Below are 20626 nucleotides of genomic sequence, written 5' to 3'. Positions count from 1 at the left end.
TTGCAAAAAGGCTCTCTTCAACTGTTGCTGATGTGCTCCTGCCTCTGCTTCATCATATGGTATAGCAGAGTTTGCTCTAAAATCACGTCTCATCCTATCCAAGAAATCTTGTGGGTCTTCTTTGTCCTTCTGTTTGCATTGTGAGATTTTACCATAATCTGTTGTCTGTATATAAACTCTTCGAATTCTTTCAAAGAGTAATCCTAAGGCTTCCCTTAAATTTGGTGAATTATGTGCTAATGTGTCACCATTGTCATTGCATCCAGTGAAACCTCCTGCTACTCTGCACCAGCGGTGGCCAAACAGCTGGGTAAAACACTGGAGCATTTATCTGCCATTAAGATAGAAGCTTCCTTTGAGTTCTGTAATAGCTGCTAAAAACTCCTCTACTCCTTCCTGTATCGGTGGGATACCATTTAAAGCAGCAGTTCTGTCTTCCTGTGTCCATGGCCTATACACTAGAATAGTTGGCGGCTGTCGGTGATTAGCGTCACCTACGTTTGGATTGGCTACCTCAACTAGAGGAAATGTGTCTTCCTCTAAATTTTTTCCAGATGGATGAAATTTCTGTTTGTGAGCCATTAAGGCTTCGCCTGGGTATATACTGTGAGTAATTTTCTTATTTTTACTCCTAGTTCACACTCCTGTGCACCCCCAGGAATTAGGAGACCAGGACTCACTAGAAGAGCTCTGTTCTTCTGTTTTAAAAGGATTGCTTAATTTTTCTTGCTTACTTATAGGAGTTTTAGGAACTGCTACAGCTCCTTTTATTTCTCCTCCAATTTGCTGTGCTGCAGCCGCCTGCCCTGCAGCTGTCTGCATGGCAGGGGGCTGCGGTCCTCGCTGTCTGGATGCGACCACTGTTTCCTGATGTGGGCGCACCAAGTCCGCAGCTGTCAGCTTCTCCTTTCACCTCTCCTCCTTATCTTACCTCTGCATATTTCTTAACTTACTTTGTTCCAGCCATTTGTCTGAGAATTTGTACTCGACCTTTCTCTGTTCCTTTTTAGTTGGTTTCTTGGTTTTCATTATTTCTAATTTTAAATCCCCTTGTAATTTTAAGATATCGTTAATATTTAGTTTACCCAAGAAATTATGTTTTTTATTCCATCTATGACAGATCATACCTGCTCCTTCTACATAGTTCTCCATAAACTTTACATCCCCTTCTAAGATAATTAGTTTACTTTTTTTCTTCCCCATAATGTTTAATTTTAGTTCACAATACTATAAATGTCCCAAATAGAAGTTCACTGGCATGAGATTCAAGGAGAGGACATTAACACGCACTTCTACTGCGACTAATTCACAGCGGTGTTAATTTTCTGGGATTAAACCCGACCTTTATCTCCAAGAATCACCAATACGTCTTTCTATTCTGGGCAAAAGAAAACACAAGACCAGCAGAATCTTGCTATGATTCTTCCAAAATGCTTAGTCTTCCAAACGCACACAACAGCACTCACACAGTTAGTATTTTAACATATTTATGTCCCTTCAGCAATATGTGTGGTCAACCTAGCTTAGTTTATGAGCTCCCTTATTATTCAATATTTCATTTCATTTCCTTACGGCAAAATGTTACCAACCAAATTATCCAGTTCTTTTATGGCGGAACCACCTAGTCGTTCCTGATCTCCTTGCGGCGAGATCCTACCTAAATTTATCTCTATTTCTTTGCGGCGAAATAAAACCTATCCAATTGCTGTCTCCTTACGGCGAGACACTACCAACGACTTTTAAGTACTTTTCTTCTTTTATTTATATAGCACTTACTCTTATCTCATGTACTGTATTTTAAAGCTATCTCACCTCAGAGTTGATATCTAGGTGACTCTGTCGGACCTACCAGAGTCACCTGGCGTCGAGCAAGACGATAAACCACCGGCCAAATGCGAATGTCACACACCAGGACTTTCAGCCACCAGGTCTAGGTGCGGCTGTGTGGCAGTGCTTAACTCGACGTCAGGCTGTTCCCGGAGATCCGCCAGTCACTGCAAAGAAAAATAAAATCAGTTTAGTTCTTTTAATATCCGGCTCCGAAGGACCAAGTTAATGTTAGGTATTAATTAGTCAACTCAGAGGCAAGAACGATACAGTCAGTTTTACTTGTGGCAAGGGTAGCTCTGCAGTACAGACTACAAAATGTTGGCACCCCTCTCTCTTTATTTATACATGCTGGTTCACACACAGTTCAACAAACATTCAGGTTGTGTGTGTGTGTGTGGGGTCAGAAAGGTTAGGGTTCATGTGTCTTGATCTTAAACAGAGAGGGAGTGAGGACTCGGTACCAGTCCCTAGATGTTGCTGATAAAAGCATAACTAACTCTTGTCCCCATCTCCCTTCCTGTGGCATGTAAGGAGGGAAAGGCACTTAGAGCCGACATGAGTGATAAACAATACAAAAGTTTTCAAACCCTAACAGTGAATCACACGATAAGCCAGGTAACCACCAACTGCGGTAGCAGAGCTGAAGTAGCAGAGCTTTATGTTCAGTGTAATGCAGGCCTGTGAATAAAGAAGATAAGCTGGATCCCTGCACTTGTGACAATGCACGACAATTGGCTTAAGGTTTAATTGGAGTCTAGTGAAAGAGAGCAGCGAACTAATGTCATCCATCAATAACTTTTACCCACTGACCTTGTTTTCTTGGCCTCTAGATCTGAAAACATTAAGTGCACTGATAAAATTGGCAGTGTTCAGGTTTTTGCTCTAAACACATATACAATTCAATTAGGTTTATTTATATAGCGCCAATTCACAACACATGTCGTCTCAAGGCACTTCACAAAAGTCAGGTACATACATTCCAATTAATCCTAATCATTGAACAGTGCAGTCAGATTCAGTTATTTATTCAAATTGGATAAAAAGTTTTTCTGTCTAAGGAGACCCAGCAGATTGCATCCAGTCAGTGACTTGCAGCAATCCCTTCTCCCGGATGAGTGGTAGAGACAGTGGACAGTCACTGGTGTTGACTTTGCAGCAATCCCTCATCCCTCATATTCTTCTCAAGTCTTTCTCATTAAGTAATGCACATGGAATTCAATATCACAAGGAAAAGGGATGGCAATTAGAAAAGTTTTGATGATGTGTGATTACATGGTTATTTCTTTGGTGCTCAGACCTCGGAGCAAGACACGAAAGCTGAGAATGACATGAGTTAAGATTTACATCTATAAGGTTTAGATTTAGAGATGTCTTCTCCCTGATCCGACACTGGTGGTGGATTGGCAGCCAGGGAGAGAGAAAGCCGGGCGGACATGGGACGGAAGATGGGGGAGGCGTGGTGGAGAAGGGACGAGCTCAGCTGACAAGCGAGGATGTACACGGCTGAAGGTCCTTTAAAAGCGAGGAGTCGGAAGGTGATTGGATGAAGAGTCATGTGGACAGGATGCTGATTGGATGGCAGGGAGATGCAAGGAAGAGTCATTGGAAGGAGCAGGCGGTGAGGGTGAGTCTTTCATTCACTCCATTTAAAATAAGTAAGGCAAATGTCAGCCGGCAACTGAAAGAAGTGGAAATGTACTACCATTAAGAAAATTTTATTTTGTATTTAAAATTAATCAAGAAATGTAAAAATAGTAAATACACTTTTGAGTAAGATGCAGATTTTGAAACAGCTGGACATAAGGACTTAACAAATTTTTATTGAAAGAAAAAATATTTACAATGAAACAAACTTGTGTATTTCTTGTCTTGTCAAACAGTTCTTGGGAGCGGAGCTGCAAGTGTCACAGATCCTAGTGACCAAGCATCAGAAATCTTTCTTAAAGGAATTGACATACCTCATGTACACAAGTTGCTTGGATTTCACAGACAGACAATCATCGAATTTATATTTTGTACTTATAAATAAACAAATAAGAGTGGTTGCTGGAGCTTGGTGTACTGCCATTTTCAGATTTTGTGAAGCTCTCTTGGCAATCATAAATAAATCTTATATAATTAAGTACGTTTATTGATTGTGTATGAATTCGTAGTATTATTTTCAATTTCGGTTTTGGTATTTTGTTTTGTTATTATTTTAAGTGATTTATGCATGGTCTGTTGGAGGTGGTTTGTTCAGAGCCATTTATACATACATCAAAATACTAGTGTAAACATGTTTTATGCTGTAATTTTTAAGAGATAAGAGTTCTCAGTTATTTTTTTCAACTGCCACATTTTCCACTATGATGGAAAGGTTTATTTTTATTAAAACCAAATATATTGCACGGTACAGTTGTCAGGTGTGGTGTAGCGGAGGACCCCTAAATGCCGACGGGCAGGATGCATAGGTGGTGAGTGAATAATTTAATAAATAAACTTACTTAAGAAGGTGTTGGCAAAAAACAAACATGGGCAGGCTGGCAAGACAGGCTTGACATGAGCAAAGGGCAAGACATGAACAGAGAGTGAATGATCCAAAATGTTTCTGTGAGGAATGAACAGAATGAAGGTGTATAAATGGAGCATGGTACAGGTGAAAAACAAAACTGATTAACATGATACAGGTGGACCGAATGAGGCTAATTGCAAGCAGACAGGAGCAACCAAAATGTGACTGGAGCAAAACAGAAATTCAAGGATACAAACTAATCAGGAAATCATAACGTACAGAACATGAACTATAACACGAGAAACTAAAGCACAACCAGGAAAATAATAAACAGAAACAAGATCCAAAGCGTAAACTGAAAACAAGAATAACTAGAACCCAAACACCCTCAAATTATGACAACAGTGCTTTTTGTTAGAGCAAATCGTCAATAAAAAGTATGCAAAATAATTAAATCCTTGGTTGTGAAAACGAATTCAAGAGGTTAAACTGAGGAGTCATGATTTGCCTAGGTTTGGGGTTGTGAGTTTGAGTACTGTTTACTTTCTCTGCACTTCCATGTTCTTCATTTGCTTTATTTCAGTTCAATCATGTTTATTAGGTTTATTCTGGTGTTTATTTCTTCTTGGATTCTAATGTTAAATATTTTATTTTGTATTTTTTTCCTTCCTGTTCATGTTATTTTGGTAGTCTCGTTGTTTACTTGTTTCTGTTACCTCCCTGCTCATCTGTGTTAATTAGTCACTCTCCCTCATTTCCTTTCAGTCCTTCTTCCACCAGTTGCTTTTCATTCCCTTCTGATTAGCCCCGTTGGTTCATTGGTTCATTATCCACTATTCCTCAGGATTTATACTCTCTAGTTGCCATTGTTCGCCACTGGTTCCTCTTGTATACTACTCTGTTTGCTACCTTAGCCCACGGCCGTTAACCACTCTATGCTACCTTTGTATGTCCTTTTTTAGTTGATTATTATAATAATAATTAAAAAAGCTCAACACACCATGCTGCTTCCAAGCATTGTTCTGCACATTGGTCCCACAACAAAACATAACATTATGACATGAAGAGGGTCCAGTGTGAACTAAACATACTCATGAATCTTTGTAAGTTAAACATACTCTTTTTCTTTTACTTTTCGCAAAGTAAAATAAGATTGCTCTATTTCTTGTTGATTTTCTGCAAATAGCTAATAATAAGAGTATATCTGGGTAAACAAATTTTTTGCCTTTGACCCCCCATGGTGAGGTATTTTCTTGTTTCACTACTTCAAAAAGGTTTTAAACCAGTGTTTCAGTTTTCATCTTGGCTGCATCTTTAGTGAGTCAAGCCCCTAAGGTTTCATTAGTAAGTTAATTAACATTGGATTGCACTTAATATTGGAAAGATACTAAAGCTTAATTAGGTGCAGGCATCTTAAAGCTTTATGTTAATACAGTTTAAAATGTGCTTCTCTATTTAGAGCATCATTGTTTCTTTTGTGTCTATGCTTTGTAGGTTTCTTAAGTGATCAATCTGGAAAGAGGTGGCATACACTCCAAATGATCAAAATGTCCAGTAATAAATACAACAATTTGTTCTTAAAAGTTAACAGACACCTGCTGTAAAGACTGTGTTGGATGCAGAAGAAACTGGCAGGTGCACAAACTGCTTCTTGAATGATTTAAATTGTTTGTGATCTCTAAAGCTCCCACTCACCAAATGAGACAGCATGGTAGTCTGTGGCATGTTAAAATCTGAGGAAGAGGTAAATAATATGAACTAGCAATTTTTTTTGCAATTTATATTTTGGTGGTTAACAAGGCCAAGCCTTATTTGACAAGCATCTGAGATCTGGTTAATTAATGTGGAATCCTCTAGTTCCATTTAGATTTTATTTGTGTTCAAAAACATGCATGCAGTTGCCTGAAGCATAGTTTATTTAAATAATTTAGAAGAAAGATAGAAGACACTGACCTGCTGCAGTTTTGGTAAAAATGAAAAGGAGCTATTTTTAGTCATGTTTAAGAGATGAGACTATCATGTGGTATTGGGATTTTTGCAAAATATTTGGGAAACAACACCCCTCCTTGACGTGGTGGAGGGGTTTGAGTGCCCGGATGATCCTAGAGGCTATGTTGTCTGGGGCTTAAATGCCCCTGGTAGGGTCTCCCGTGGCAAACAGGCTCTAGGTGACGGGTCAAACAAAGAGCGCTTCAAGACCCCTCATGGGGACTACACAAACGAGGCATGTGACGTCGCCCAGTATGGCGGAGCCGGGTCCCACCCAGGAGCCAGGCCTGAGGTCGGGACCTGTCGGACAGCGCCTGGTGGCTGGGTTGCTCCTTGCGGGACCCAGGCGGGCCAAGCCCAAAGGAGAGATGGGAGTCCATCCCCCAGTGGGCCCACCACCTGCAGGGGGAACCGTGAGGGACCGGTGCAAAGAAGATTGGACGGCGAACGAAGGTGTAGACCTCGGCGGCCCAATCCCCGGATGCTTAGGCTGGCTCTAGGGACGCGGAATGTCACCTCGCTGGGGGGAAGGAGCCTGAGCTTGTGCGGTAGGTCGAGAGATATCGACTAGAAATAGTCATCCTCACCTCCACGAACTGCGTGGGCTCTGGAACCCATCCCCTCGAGAGGGGCTGAACTCTCTTCTACTCTGGAGTCGCCCACGGGGAGAGGCAGCGGGCTGGGGTGGGTTTGCTTGTTGCAAAAATCAGCCGTCTCGTGTTGGGGTTTACCCCAGTGGATGAGAGGGTCACAACATTCGGGTTGGGGACAGGTCTCTGACCGTCGTTTTAGCCTATGGGCCGAGCGGTAGTACGGAGTACCCGGCCTTCTTGAAATCCCTGTTAGGGGTGCTGGATAGTGCCCCTCTCGGGGACTCCATTATTCTGCTGGGGGACTTCAACGCCCACGTGGCAAATGACACCTGGAGGGGTATGATCGAGAGGAATGGCCTCCCTGATCAGAATCCGAGTGGTGTTTCATTATTGTACTTCTGTGCTAGTCACAGATTGTCCTTAATGAACACCATGTTCAAGCAAAAGGGTGTCCATCAGTGCAATTGGCACCAGGACAGCCTAGGCAGGAGATCGATTATCGACTTTGTTGTCGTATCGGCAGACCTTCGGCCGCATGTTTTGGACACTCGGGTGAAGAGAGGGGCTGAGCTGTCCACTGATCACCCCCTGGTGGTGAGTTAGTTCCGCTGGAGGAGGAGAAAGCCGGACAGACTTGGCAGGCCCAAGCGCATAGTGAGGGTCTGCTGGGAACGTCTGGGAGAGCCCTTGGCCAGGGATGCATTCAACTCCCACCTCCGGGAGATCTTTGACCAGATTCGGGGGGATGTTGGAGACATAGAGTCCGAGTGGACGATGTTCTCCGCATCTATTGTCAATGCTGCTGCCTGTAGCTGCGGCCGTAAGGTCAGCATTCCCCGAACCCAGTGGTGGACACCGGCAGTGAGGGACACTGTCAAGCTGAAGGAGTTCTGTGGTTGGCTTATGGGACTCCTGACGGGTACCGTGAGGCCAAGTGTGCCACAGCCCGGGCTGTGGCAGAGGCAAAAACTCGGGCCTGGGAGGAGTTCGATGAGGCCATGGAGAAGGACTACCGAAGCCTCGAAGCGATTCTGGCAAACTGTCCGGCGCCTCAGGAGGGGGAAGCAGTGCTTTGCCAACACCGTTTACAGTGACGGTGGGAGGCTGCTGACCTCGATTGGGGATATTATCAGGCCGTGGAAGGAGTACTTCAAGGATCTCCTCAATCCTGCCATCACACGTTCCGTGGTGGAAACAGAGGCTGGGGACTCGGGGTTAGTCTCTTTCATCACCTAGCCTGATGTCACTGAGGTGGTTAAAAAGCTCTGCAATGGCAGGGATTCGGGGGTGGGTGAGATCCGCCCTGAGTACCTCAAGTCTCTGGATGTTGTGGGGCTGTCATGGTTGACACGACTCTTCAACATTGCGTGGCGGTCGGGGACAGTGCCTCTGGACTGGCAGACTGGGGTGGTGGTCCCCCTTCATAAGAAAGGTGACCGGAGGGTGTGTTCCAACTACAGGGGGATCATACTCGTCAGCTTCCCTGGTAAGGCCTATGCCAGGGTATTGGAGAGGAGAGTCCGGCCTATAGTCGAACCTCGTCTTCAGGAGGACCAATGTGGTATTTGTCCCGGCCATGGAACACTGGACCAGCTCTATACCCTCTACAGGGTGCTCGAGGGTTCATGGGAGTTTGCCCAACCGGTCCACATGTGTTTTGTGGACCTGGAGAAGGCATTCGACTGTGTCCGTTGTGGTGCCATGTGGGGTACTCCAGGAGTATGGAATCGGGGGCCCATTATTAGGGGCCATCCGGTGTCTGTACAAGTGGAGCAGGAGTTTGGTCTGCATTGCCGGCACTAAGTTGGACCTGTTACTGGTGCATGTTAGACTCCGGCAGGGCTGCCCTTTATCACCGGTCCTATTCATAATTTTTATGGATAGAATTTCTAGGCGCAGCCAAGGGCTGGAGGGGGTCTGGTTTGGGGACCAGTGGATTTCGTATCTTCTTTTTGCAGATGACGTGGTCCTGCTGGCCCCCTCTAGCCAAGGCCTACAGCATGCGCTGGGGCGGTTCACAGCCAAGTGTAAAGTGGCTGGGAAGAAAATAAGCTCTTCCAAGTCCGAAGCCATGGTTCTTGACCAGAAAAGGTTGGCTTCTCCTCTGGAGGTTGGAGGGGAGTTCCTGCCTCCAGTGGAGGTGTTCATGTATCTCCGGGTCTTGTTCACGAGCAAGGGAAGAATGGAGCGGGAGATCGACAGACAGATCGGTGCGGCTGCCGCAGTAATGGGGCACTGTGCCTGTCCGTTGTGGTGAAGAGAGAGCTGAGCCGAAAAGCGAAGCTCTTGATTTACTGGTCGGTCTACGTTCCTACCCTCACCTATAGCCATGAACTTTGGGTCATGACCGAAAGAACGAGATCCCGGATACAAGCGGCTGAAATGAGCTTTCTCAGTAGGGTGGCCGGGCACTCCGTTAGAGATAGAGTGAGGAGCTCGGCCATCCGGGAGGAGCTCAGAGTAGAGCCGCTGCTCCTCCACATCGAGAGGAGCCAGTTGAGGTGGCTTGGGCATCTATATCAGATGCCTCCTGGATGCCTTCCTCGGGTGGTGTTCCAGGCACTTCCAATCGGGAGGAGGCCTAGGACATGCTGGAGGGACTATGTCTCTCAGCTGGCCTGGGAACGCCTTAGGCGTGGAGGAGGTGTCTGGGGAGAGGGATGTCTGGGCATCTCTGCTGAGTCTGCTGCCCCCGCCACCCGGTCCCGGATAAAGCGGAAGACTACGAGTAAGGGTACGACGAGATTTGGGAAACAACCTTGCATGTACACACTTAATAGTGATTTGAAATTATCCTAACATGCATGTTTTCAGACTGTGTGGGGGGGAAGCCAGAGAACCCACAGAATACATGCACAGGAAGAACATGCAAAGTCCATTCAGAAAAACCACAGGCCAAGATTTGAATCAATGGCCTATTTGCTGCAAGGCTACAGAGCTAACTGTGCAGCCCTATATAACAACAGTTTTCAGATAATTTTTCAGTATGTTAAAAATATAGGTTTGAACCGTGCACATTTTCAATAAATCTAAAATTGTCATAGTGCTTCAATACATTGCCACTTCTCAAAGGTTCTTTAAAATTTAGTTGTACGTTAAACCTTTCTTCCTTTCAGATAAGGATACTTTTATTATATTACTTTTTACATCTATTTGCCTCTAAAACACACTCCGATAATGGAAGGTCTTATTAAAACAGACATGTTCATTTGTTTAAGTCATTTAGGGCACATAGGTCCCTAATGGCTAATGATTTATTACAGGAAAGAATTCAGCATTCAGGCATCCATGGGCCTGCCTGTCCTGCCAGCTACAGAGATGTCATGTTACATAGGAAATTAATGTCAGAGGAAGTTACTGTTTTGGAGTTGTGAATTAATCATACAGAAGACAGGGAGTAAAAGGGTGGATGGCTCTGTCACAATGCAAGTCTGCACTCGAGGTGTACTGATTTCTGGAGAACACATCAAAGAATAAAAAAGAAAAAGGTGGGAGCCATGAGAGCTGGCAGTCTGGAGAAGTGCAGAATAGGTATGGCAGGTCTGTTGGGTTGAAGGGTGATTAGGCAGGGTGCTATGACAGAAGAGAGAAGAGTGGACGAGTGGGAGAACAAGGGCTGTTCTACAGCTCTCATCTCTAACTTTGGATTCATTACATCTGCTCTACAAGGGCTTTGAAATGTAACAATATGATGAATGTTGACAGTGTCACTTCACTATAAAAATCTGATTATCATCACTACGGGCATGATGAGAGATACACAAAGATGATACTAGATCTTGTGTTGTCTACTGGGTCTTCATTCATGTTTTTAACAACCTCACCTGTACTAATTTTGTAGGGGACTTCTTTCTTATAAATTGACTGTAGATATTCCTATCTTTACTTCCTGTATTCTGTAAGTTATGTTTCAACTATCCAAACTTAAAGGTTTTTCCTCTGGAACAATATTTTGTATTTGGTTCTCAAAAATGTTTTATTCACAAATATTTTGAGCCATTTATTTCTTGTAATTTGGAGGAATGTAACATATAATGACAACCTAAATTTAATATTTCAAAAAATTTGAATGTTACATATGAATATTTAAAAAAATATTTAAAACCAAAATATAACGCTCCTAAAAAGTATGCCATTTCCATATTTTAAGAAATAGTGTGGATTCATTCTGTGTGTGTGCAGAGTTTTGCTGTTCAATAAAGCCAGAGCTTGGCTCATCCCTTTCAATTTTGTCTGAATACCATCGCCTTATTGGGCTGGTATTCACAGGACAACCCTTAACACACCAAAATATTATTTCATAAAATATTAATATTAAATAATATATTCATATTCATAATCACAACATGGCAAACACTTTGTGAAAAATAGGTCTGATCTGGATAGAGAGGATCCATCCCACTTTGGATGGAGCAGCTCTTCTTGCTAGGAACCTGGCAAATGTATTAGTTCTCCAAAACTCTGACAACCCAGGGTTCAGACTGGAAAGCAGGTCATCTCTCTGCAGCTTGTCTGTTACCCACCCAGGACAAAATAATTCTTAAAATCTCGTAAAAATACATAACAAAAAAACAACAACAACAAAACAATTATCAGTGGCTTATTGAACATCAAATCTCTCTCTTCAAATACTTTTTTAGGTAATGACTTGATTTGTGACAATCAGATTCATTTATTTTGTCTCACAGAAACCTGGCTGCAGCAAAATAATTGCTACTATAAATCAGTTAACTCATAGTTATTTAAATTAGTTATTTTTCCTATACCTCAAAATACTGGGCGAGGAAGAGGAGTAGCAACCATTCAGTCAGATTAATATATTAGACAAATTAATAGCTACAACTCTTTTGAATGTTTAGTCCTTAGTTTTCCTCATCCAAATTGCAAAGCACTAAAACCACTTCTGTTAGTTGTCTTGCACTGTTCACCAGGCCCTTATTCTCAGGTTTTAGATCAGTTCTCAGACTTCTTATCTGATTCAGTGTTAAATACAGATGAGTTCATTATAGTGGGGAATTTTAACACTCATGTTGACACTAAAAGTGGTAGCATTAAAGGCCACATTTAGACTCGATGGGCTTTGCTCAAAACATTAGCAAGCCTACCCACCTTTGTCTTCATCCACTAGACTCTGTGCTGAAATATGGCATTGAGTGTAAAGAAAGAATAATATTTCCTCATAACCCTGCCCGGTCTGACCATTTTTAGTTTGAGTTGAATTTAATCGAGTACTCCACACCTGAAAGAAAATGTCATTATAGTAGATCATTATCAGACACAGCCGTAACAACCTTTAAAGGATCTGTACCAATTTTAAATTCCTCATTATCGCAGAAAAACAAAGTGGAGGGCAGTAATTTTATTTCTTCCCCTTCACAAATTGATTCTCTTAGTCATAGTGTTACTTCTTCATTGTGTGGAGCATTATACATTGTAGCCCCTTGAAAAAGAAGGTAATTATTTATAGGAGGCTGGCTCCCTGGTTTAATTCAGAGCTTTGTACCTTAAAACACAATGTTAAAAAATGTAAAAGAAAATGGCACTCTACACATCTGGATGGCTCCTACTTAATCTGGAAAAATTGTCTACTGTTGTATAGAAAGAGACTTTGCCAAACTAGAACAACTTATTTCTCATCATTAACAGAAAATAATTAGAATTAAAACTGAAAGCAGCATTGAAGGCCCTCGCACCTCAGCGCAACTCGGCCTATGGAGCGACTGTGGGAGCCTGGCATCGCCTCCTACATGCCACCGACGATGACACTGCTTCACTTCAACACGTCGCCAATAGGTGGCACTGTGATCAACATGTCATATGATCTTCGGTCATGCAGAGTTTTGGTCTGGCGAAAATGATTCAAAATTTGGAGTAAATTGGAACCTTCCATATGAAAGCTACACTCATTTGTTTATTAGTGGGCGGGGCTAAAGTGAGGTCATCAATTGACTGTGTCAACATGTCCATCATTAACTCATGATCATGTATACTACATTTCAAGTGGATCCGATGATGTATGAGGGAGATATAGCCCTTGAAGTGTCCCAGGGGGCGCTATTGATCCAAATTTCAATGTAATCCAATAGAGGTGTTTGGGGGCTGAAAAAGATCAACCATATTCAGTTTGGAGGGAATCAGATCTTCCATATGGAAGCTACAGTCATTTGTTTAAGAGTGGGCGGGACTATAGTGATGTCATCTATTGACTGTGTCAACATGTCCATCAATCACAATCTTTTTTTCTCTGCTCGAAATATAAGCCCCATGTTCAGAGGCAACCTGTAATAATTAGGACTGAGAGAAAATGGTCACAGGAAGCTGAAGAAGCTCTGCAAGGTTGCTTTGAGGCTACAGACTGGGACGCACTGTGCCAGCCACATGGAGAGGACATCAATGCCATGACTGAGTGTGTAACCGACTATATAAACTTCTGTTTGGATAACATCATCCCCACCAGAACTGTGAGATGCTTCCCCAATAACAAACCTTGGATCACCAGTGACCTGAAGGGCCTGCTTAACAAGAAAAAAAGAGGCTTCAGAGAGGGAGACAGAAAATTATTGAGGAGTATACAGAAGCAACTTAAATCAAGATAAGAAACAGCAAGGAGGTGTACAAGAAGACGCTGGAGAGCAAGTTCCAGCAAAACAATATCAGAGATGTGTGGAAAGGGATGAAGAAGATCACAGGCTTCAAGCAGAAGGATGATCAGACCGATGGAGGTCTGGACAGAGCCAATGAACTGAACACATTCTTCAATAGGTTCAGTTCAGAAACAAGCTTCGCATCCTCCTCTCCTGCTCACAGCCAAACAGACATTCCACCCTCCTTTGACCCACAGCTGTCCAGTAACACCTCACATTTTTCATCTTCCACCTCAGCCCTAGACCCTTCTGCTTCTACATGTTTGTCTTCAACCATATCAGAAGATGCTGATGCTTCCTTTGCTTCCCCCTTCCACCTGTGTCTTGAGAAGTCAATTGAAGATGCAACTGGAGAGACTGAATCGGAATAAGGCTGCAGGTCCAGATCATGTCAGCCCTAGAGTCCTGAAGGCCTGTGCAGAGCAGCTCTGTGGGATTCTGCAGCACCTCTTCAACCTTAGCCTGGCCCAGAAGAAGGTTCCGGTGTTGTGGAAGACCTCCTGTCTTGTTCCGGTACCAAATAAAACTCACCCATCAGTCCTCAATGACTATAGACCTGTTGCCCTAACATCTCACATCATGAAGGTCCTAGAGAGACTCCTGTTGGCCCACCTGAGTAAGCAAACAGTAAACTATCAGGACCCCCTTCAGTTTGCTTATCGCTGTGGAGCTGGAGTTGAAAGTGCCATCATACACCTGCTTCAACAAGCCCACTGTCATCTGGACAAAGCCAGCAGCACTATGAGGATCATGTTCTTTGATTTCTCCAGTGCATTTAATACAATCCAACCTGATTTGCTTTGTCAGAAACTCCAGAAGACTCAGGTGGAGGCCTCAACAATCTCCTGGATTAAAGACTACCTGACAAACAGACCACAGTTTGTGAGACTGAAGGGTTGTGAGTCTAACCAGGTAGTCAACAGCACAGGAGCACCACAGGGAACTGTACTCTCACCATTCCTTTTCACTCTGTACACCTCAGACTTCCAGTACAAGACAGACTCTTGTCATCTGCAGAAATACTCGGATGATTCTGCAGTCGTGGGGTGGATCAGAGATGGACAAGAAGCTGAGTACTGGAAGGTAGTGGACCGCTTTGTGGCATGGTGTGGAAACAATCATCTCAATTTGAACGTGACTAAAACAAAGGAGATTATTGTAGATTTTAAGAGAAACAGGAATAAGTCAAAAACTATTACTATCATGGGAGAAGAAGTGGAGGTGGTGGAGGAGTATAAATACCTCGGTGTTCACCTGGACAACAGACTAGAGTGGAGATGCAACTGTGAAGCCATCTACAAGGAGGGACAGAGCAGACTGTACTTCTTGAGGAAGCTTAGGTCCTTTGGTGTTTGCAGCAAGATGCTGCATATCTTCTATAAGTCTGTTGTGGAGAGTGTGATCTCTTCTACCATCATCTGCTCGGGAAGCAGCATCAGAGCCAGGGACTTAAAAAAGCTCAACAAGCTGATAAAGAAGGCTGGCTCTGTTCTGGGGACTCCTCTGGAACCTCTGGAGATCATTGTGGAAAGACGGATTCTTCATAAAATGAAGAACATTATGGAGAACACTGAGCATCCTCTTGATGAGACTGTTCTACAACAACAGAGTGTCTTCAGTCAGAGGCTTCTTCAGATCTGCTGTAAGACGGAGCGCTACAGGAGATCCTTCCTGCCCACAGCCATCAGCATCTACAACGGCTCTTTGAGGAAACCCTGATAATAAGCTACAACGACATTTAATTTTCCTTTGGGATTAATAAAGTATTTTTGAATTGAATTGAATTGAATTAACTCATGATCATGTATACTACATTTCAAGTGGATCTCATGATGTATGAGGGAGATATAGCCCTTGAAATATCCCAGGGGGCACTGTTGATCCAAATTCAAATGTAATCCAATAGAGGGGTTTGGGGACTGATCAACCATATTTATTTTGGAGTGAATCAGACCATGCATGTGTAATTTAGAGCCAAATGTATGGCCATGGCGTGACATCAGAATTCGCCACGCCGTCATAGCCACACCCTCCAGCTAAAGCAGTCAGTACTGGCGACTGTGTAAGACCATCATGTTATCTGTTACTTGGGACAGTTTCACATTGATTAGGTAAAGAACATCAAAAATTGACTCTCTAAAGGAAAACATGACACTTCCTGTTATCAGGGGGCGTGGCTTTGATGATGTCAGGATCTGAGCGGTGAATATTTAGGGCCAGAGGCAAATTAATCTCAGAAGGTTTCAGGTCTCTGTGATTTTCCTTGTAAGAGCTATATCAATTTCGTCTTTTATAGCGAGAAGTCATATTTTGAGGCATGGCCACGCCCACAAACTTTCATGTATCAAATAGTTTTTGATAACTTTTGATCCCCAGTGCCTTAAGAGTATAGTGAGTGATTTTCACATCTCTACGTGAAAAGCTGTAGGAGGAGTTTGCTCAGATATGCGGGATAGAAACAGCCAAAACAGAGTCAAAATGGCAACTTCAATCCAAAATGGACCAACGCTCCGAGACTTTTTTGTAGGCCCTGACAAGTTACATATGTGTACCAAATTTCAAAATCCTCGGTCAAAGCATGGCTTGGGCCTGATTTTTTTGTAATTTTCTAGAGGGCGCTGTGGACGAATTAGGCCATGCCCACCAAATATGTCACCGGATTTCTGTTGGGGTGTGGACTAGATTCAATCACATTGAATTTGGTGCAGATCAGGTGATGTATGTGGTAATTAAAGCCAAACGTATGGCCATGGCGTGACGTCGAACTTCGCCGCGCCACCACGGACACGCCCTTTTATGAAAAGTTACTGTGCTTCAAACGAAGTTAGACCCACTATTTATATGTCTTCTGACACTTCTGACGCTTTCAAGTTGATTGGGTCAAGAGGGTCAGAGAGGCACCTTTCCAAGTGAAAAAAGTGACTTCCAGTTCTCAGGGAGCGGGGCTTCAATGATGTCTGGATCTGATCAGTGAATATGGTTCAAGGCCAGAGGGAGATCAATCTCAGAAGGTTTCAGGTCTCTGTGACCTTCCTTGTAGGAGCTATATCAATTGCATGTTTTATGGCGAGCATATTGACCAAATATGAAGCCGATAGTTCAAAATCCCTAGGAGGAGTTCGTTAAAGTTCAAGGTGAGTAAAAGTGAAAAACGCCGTTTTAGAGCATACCTCCAAGAGACTTTATTTCTTGGTTTGAGGAGCTCTAACTATGAGCCAAATTTCAGATCTCTACGACTTACGGTTCGGCCTATCTCACATTTGGGGGCGTGGCTAAGTGGTTTGGCCAATGCTCCAAGAGACTTTTTTGTCGGTCTTGAACACTTACATATGTGTACCAAATTACACAATCCTCGGTCAAAGCATGGCTTGGGGCTGATTTTAAAAAATTTTCTAGGGGGCGCTGTGGACGAATTAGTCCACACCCACCAAATATGTCATCAGATTTCTTTGGGGGACTGGACTAGGATCAATCGTATTGATTTTGGTGCAGATAAGATGATGTGGAAATTAGAGCCAAACATATGGCCATGACATGACGTCTGACTTCGCCGCGGCGCCATGGCCACACACTTTTATGAAAAGTCACTGTGCTTCAAATGAAGTTAGACTCACTAGTTATCTGTCTTCTGACAGTTTCAAGTTGATTAGGTAAAGAGGGTCAGAGAGGCACCATTCCAAGTGAAAAAAGTGACTTCCTGTTCTCAGGGGGCGTGGCTTTGATGATGTCAGCATATGACCCCATAGGATCATCGGGAACCCGAAGGTTGTCCTTCATGTCAACTTTGGTGTGATTTGGCGTTTCTTTGGGAAAGTTATTGCATTTTTTCCCTTTGGGCACGAATGTCATTTTTGTGCCCTGGCCACGCCCCTAAACATGGCCGAAAACTCACAATTTTGATAACTTTCAGTCCCCCGTGCCTTAACTGCATATTGACCAAATATGGGGCCGATAGCTCAAAATCCCTAGGAGGATTTCATTAAAGTTCGAGGTGAATAAAAGTGAAAAAAGGCCAAAAATTGGCCTTTGACCCAAAATGGATGACTTCCTGTTTATTTTAGGGCATACCCCCAAGATACTTTTTTTCTTGGTTTGAGGAGCTCTACCTGTGTGCCAAATTTCAGATTTCTACGACTAACGGTACGGCCTATCTCACGTTTGGGGGCGTGGCTAAGTGGTTTGGCCACGCCAACTGACAACAACATTAAGGAACAAGAATTTCACACGGGGGACAATTGTGGGTAAAATCTTGTGAGTTTTGGTGCATGGCAAAGTCCCCAAATTGCCCCGCAAAGACGCAACGGAAAAATAATAAGAAATCTTACAATAGGCCCTTGGAGGCTGTCCTGCTCGGGCCTAATAAGAAACCTTACGATTCCAACAGGCCCTTGCAGGCCTTCCTGCTCGGGCCTAATAATCTTAGGGATCTTTTTGGTGGAGTTGCCAAACTTCCACATTGCGCTGCTGAGCCCTCCATTCCCTTAGCTCTCAACAGTAATGACTTTATGGCATTGTTTTCAAATAAAATTGATTCTGTTAAAAACAAAATCATAGGCATACTTCCGAACATGATTACTTCATCCTCAGTACGTGAGACAGCATTGGAGTTAACTGTAGAAACTGATCTGTGTTTGGATTGCTTTGATTCAGTGGCGCTTCCTGAATTTTCAAAAATATTGGCTTCATCTAAACCTTCAACTTGTATGTTAGACTCAGTCCCATCCAGATTATTTAGGGAAATGTTCCCTTTCATTATCATCCCCACAAGCTATTAAGGTAGCTGTAATTAAACCTTTACTTAAGAAACCTTTGCTCGATCAAGATGCCTTAATAAATTACAGACATATATTCAGTCTTCTGTTCTTATCTAAAATTCTTGATAAAATAGTTGCTATTCAAGTGTGTGAGCATTTACACATCAATGATCAGTTTGATGAGTTTAGTCAGGTTTCAGAGCTCATCATATCACTGAAGCAGCAGTGGTAAAAGTCACGAATAATATCCTTCTGGCCTCAGAATATAGACTTGTGTCTGTACTTCTTCTGTTCGATAACAGTGTTGCATTGGGTACAGTCGATCACAATATTGTCTTAGAAAGGTTGGACCATGCTGTAAGGATCAGGGGAACAGCACTAGGCTGGTTTAAATATTATTTTCAGACAGATTCCAGTTTAATCATGTAAATTATAAATAATCTTCAAACTCCAGGGTTACTTGTGTGGAGTACCACAGGGTTCAGTGCTTAGGCCAATTCTTTTTACAATATATATTTGCTTCTAGTAGGTAAAATTATCAGGCAGCATGGGTTAAATTTCCACTGCTATGCTGATGATACTCAGCTTTATTTATTCATAAATTCTGATATGCCTAACCAGTTAGATAACATTTAGAGAGTTAGATAAAACTTGGATGACTTTAAATTTTCTGCTTCTAAATTCAGACAAGACAGAAGTTGTCGTCTTTGGACTGGAGTCTTTGAAAAAGAAACTGCTTAGGCAATCAATTAAGTTGGATGGCAATTGCACGTTAAAAGGGTTTTTAGGATTTCCTTTTTTCACCTCCGGAATATTGCCAAAATTAGAAATATCCTATCTAGGAGTGACGCTGAAAAACTAGTGTGAGAATTATGTCTCATGCTCCCTGAACCACTCTTTCACAATTCGAGCCCGATGTATCCTGGCATTAGCATCGTGCAATATGCCTGTGCCATTTGGAAAGAAAAAATCCATTGATGGAATAATTTGGTCATTCAGTATATTCAGGTAGTCAGCTGACCTCACTCTTTGAACACATACTGTTGGTGAACCCAGAAGTGACCAACTGCAGCAACTCCAGATCATTGCACTACCCACACAGACTTGTACAGTAGGCACAAGACATGATGGGTGCATCACTTCACCTGCCTCTCTACTTACCCTGATGCGCCCATCACTCTGGAACAGGGTAAATTTAGAATCATCAGACCATATGACCGTATTCCATTGCTACAGAGTCCAATCTTTATGCTCCCTAGTAAATTGAAGCCTTTTTTTCTGGTTAGTGTCACTGATTAGGGGTTTTCTTAAAGCTACACAGCTGTTCAGTCCCAATTCCTTGAGTTCCCTTCGCATTGTGCGTGTGGAAATGCTCTTACTTTCACTATTAAACATAGCTCGGCGTTCTACTGTTTTTCTTAAATTTGATTTCACCAAACGTTTAAGTGATCGCCGATCACGATCATTCAGGATTTTTTTCCGGCCACATTTCTTCCTCGAAGACGATGGGTCCCCACTATAGTTTGTAATAATGCGTTGCACAGTTCTTAACCCAATTTTGGTAGTTTCTGCAATCCCCTAGATGTTTTCTCTGCTTGGTGCATGCCAATGATTTGACCCTTCTGAAACAGACTGACATCTTTTCCACGACCACGGGATGTGTCTTTCGACATGGTTGTTTAAGAAATGAGAAGCAACTCATTGCATTATTTGGGGTTAAATAACTTGTTGCCAGCTGAAACATAATTGCCCATGCAGTAATTATCCAATGGGAGGCTCGTACCTATTTGCTTATTTAAATCCAGGTGGCGACTTCTTTTGGTCAGGCAGTGTATAGGTTCATAAGATCATCTTCAAACAATTAAAAGTGCAAAAAACAACATAAAATATAATCGTTTGTTACTGTGTTGAAACATTAGAACAGATGAACACAAATTAAAATTATATTTTCTTTTATCAAGAAGCAAAAAAGTTGAATACAAAAAGACAACATGAACATCAAAAAACTATTTACAATAGACTATTTACAATATTGCAATCACAAGCACAGTCAAACATTAGCTTTCAATTTTACCAGTGGAGCTGTGATTGGCCTTGTGACAGGTCCTGTCCACAATTACTTGCTTGCCAGTGAAACAACTGCTGTAGCTCCTGTTTCCTGAAGGCTGTCTCTTTCCTCTCCCTCTGTCCCTCTCCAGAGCACTGGGTGCCTCAGGGGAGTAGGAGGTATCGTCTTCCTCCTCCTTCCTCCCATCAACACAGCACACAGAAAATGTTACAGTGTGACAGATGTGTTCATAAAGTGCATAATATAATAATGATGCA

Source organism: Girardinichthys multiradiatus, chromosome 9, assembly GCF_021462225.1.
Source record: "Girardinichthys multiradiatus isolate DD_20200921_A chromosome 9, DD_fGirMul_XY1, whole genome shotgun sequence".
Taxonomy (NCBI): domain Eukaryota; kingdom Metazoa; phylum Chordata; class Actinopteri; order Cyprinodontiformes; family Goodeidae; genus Girardinichthys; species Girardinichthys multiradiatus.
Note: the sequence above shows the minus strand (reverse complement) of the source record.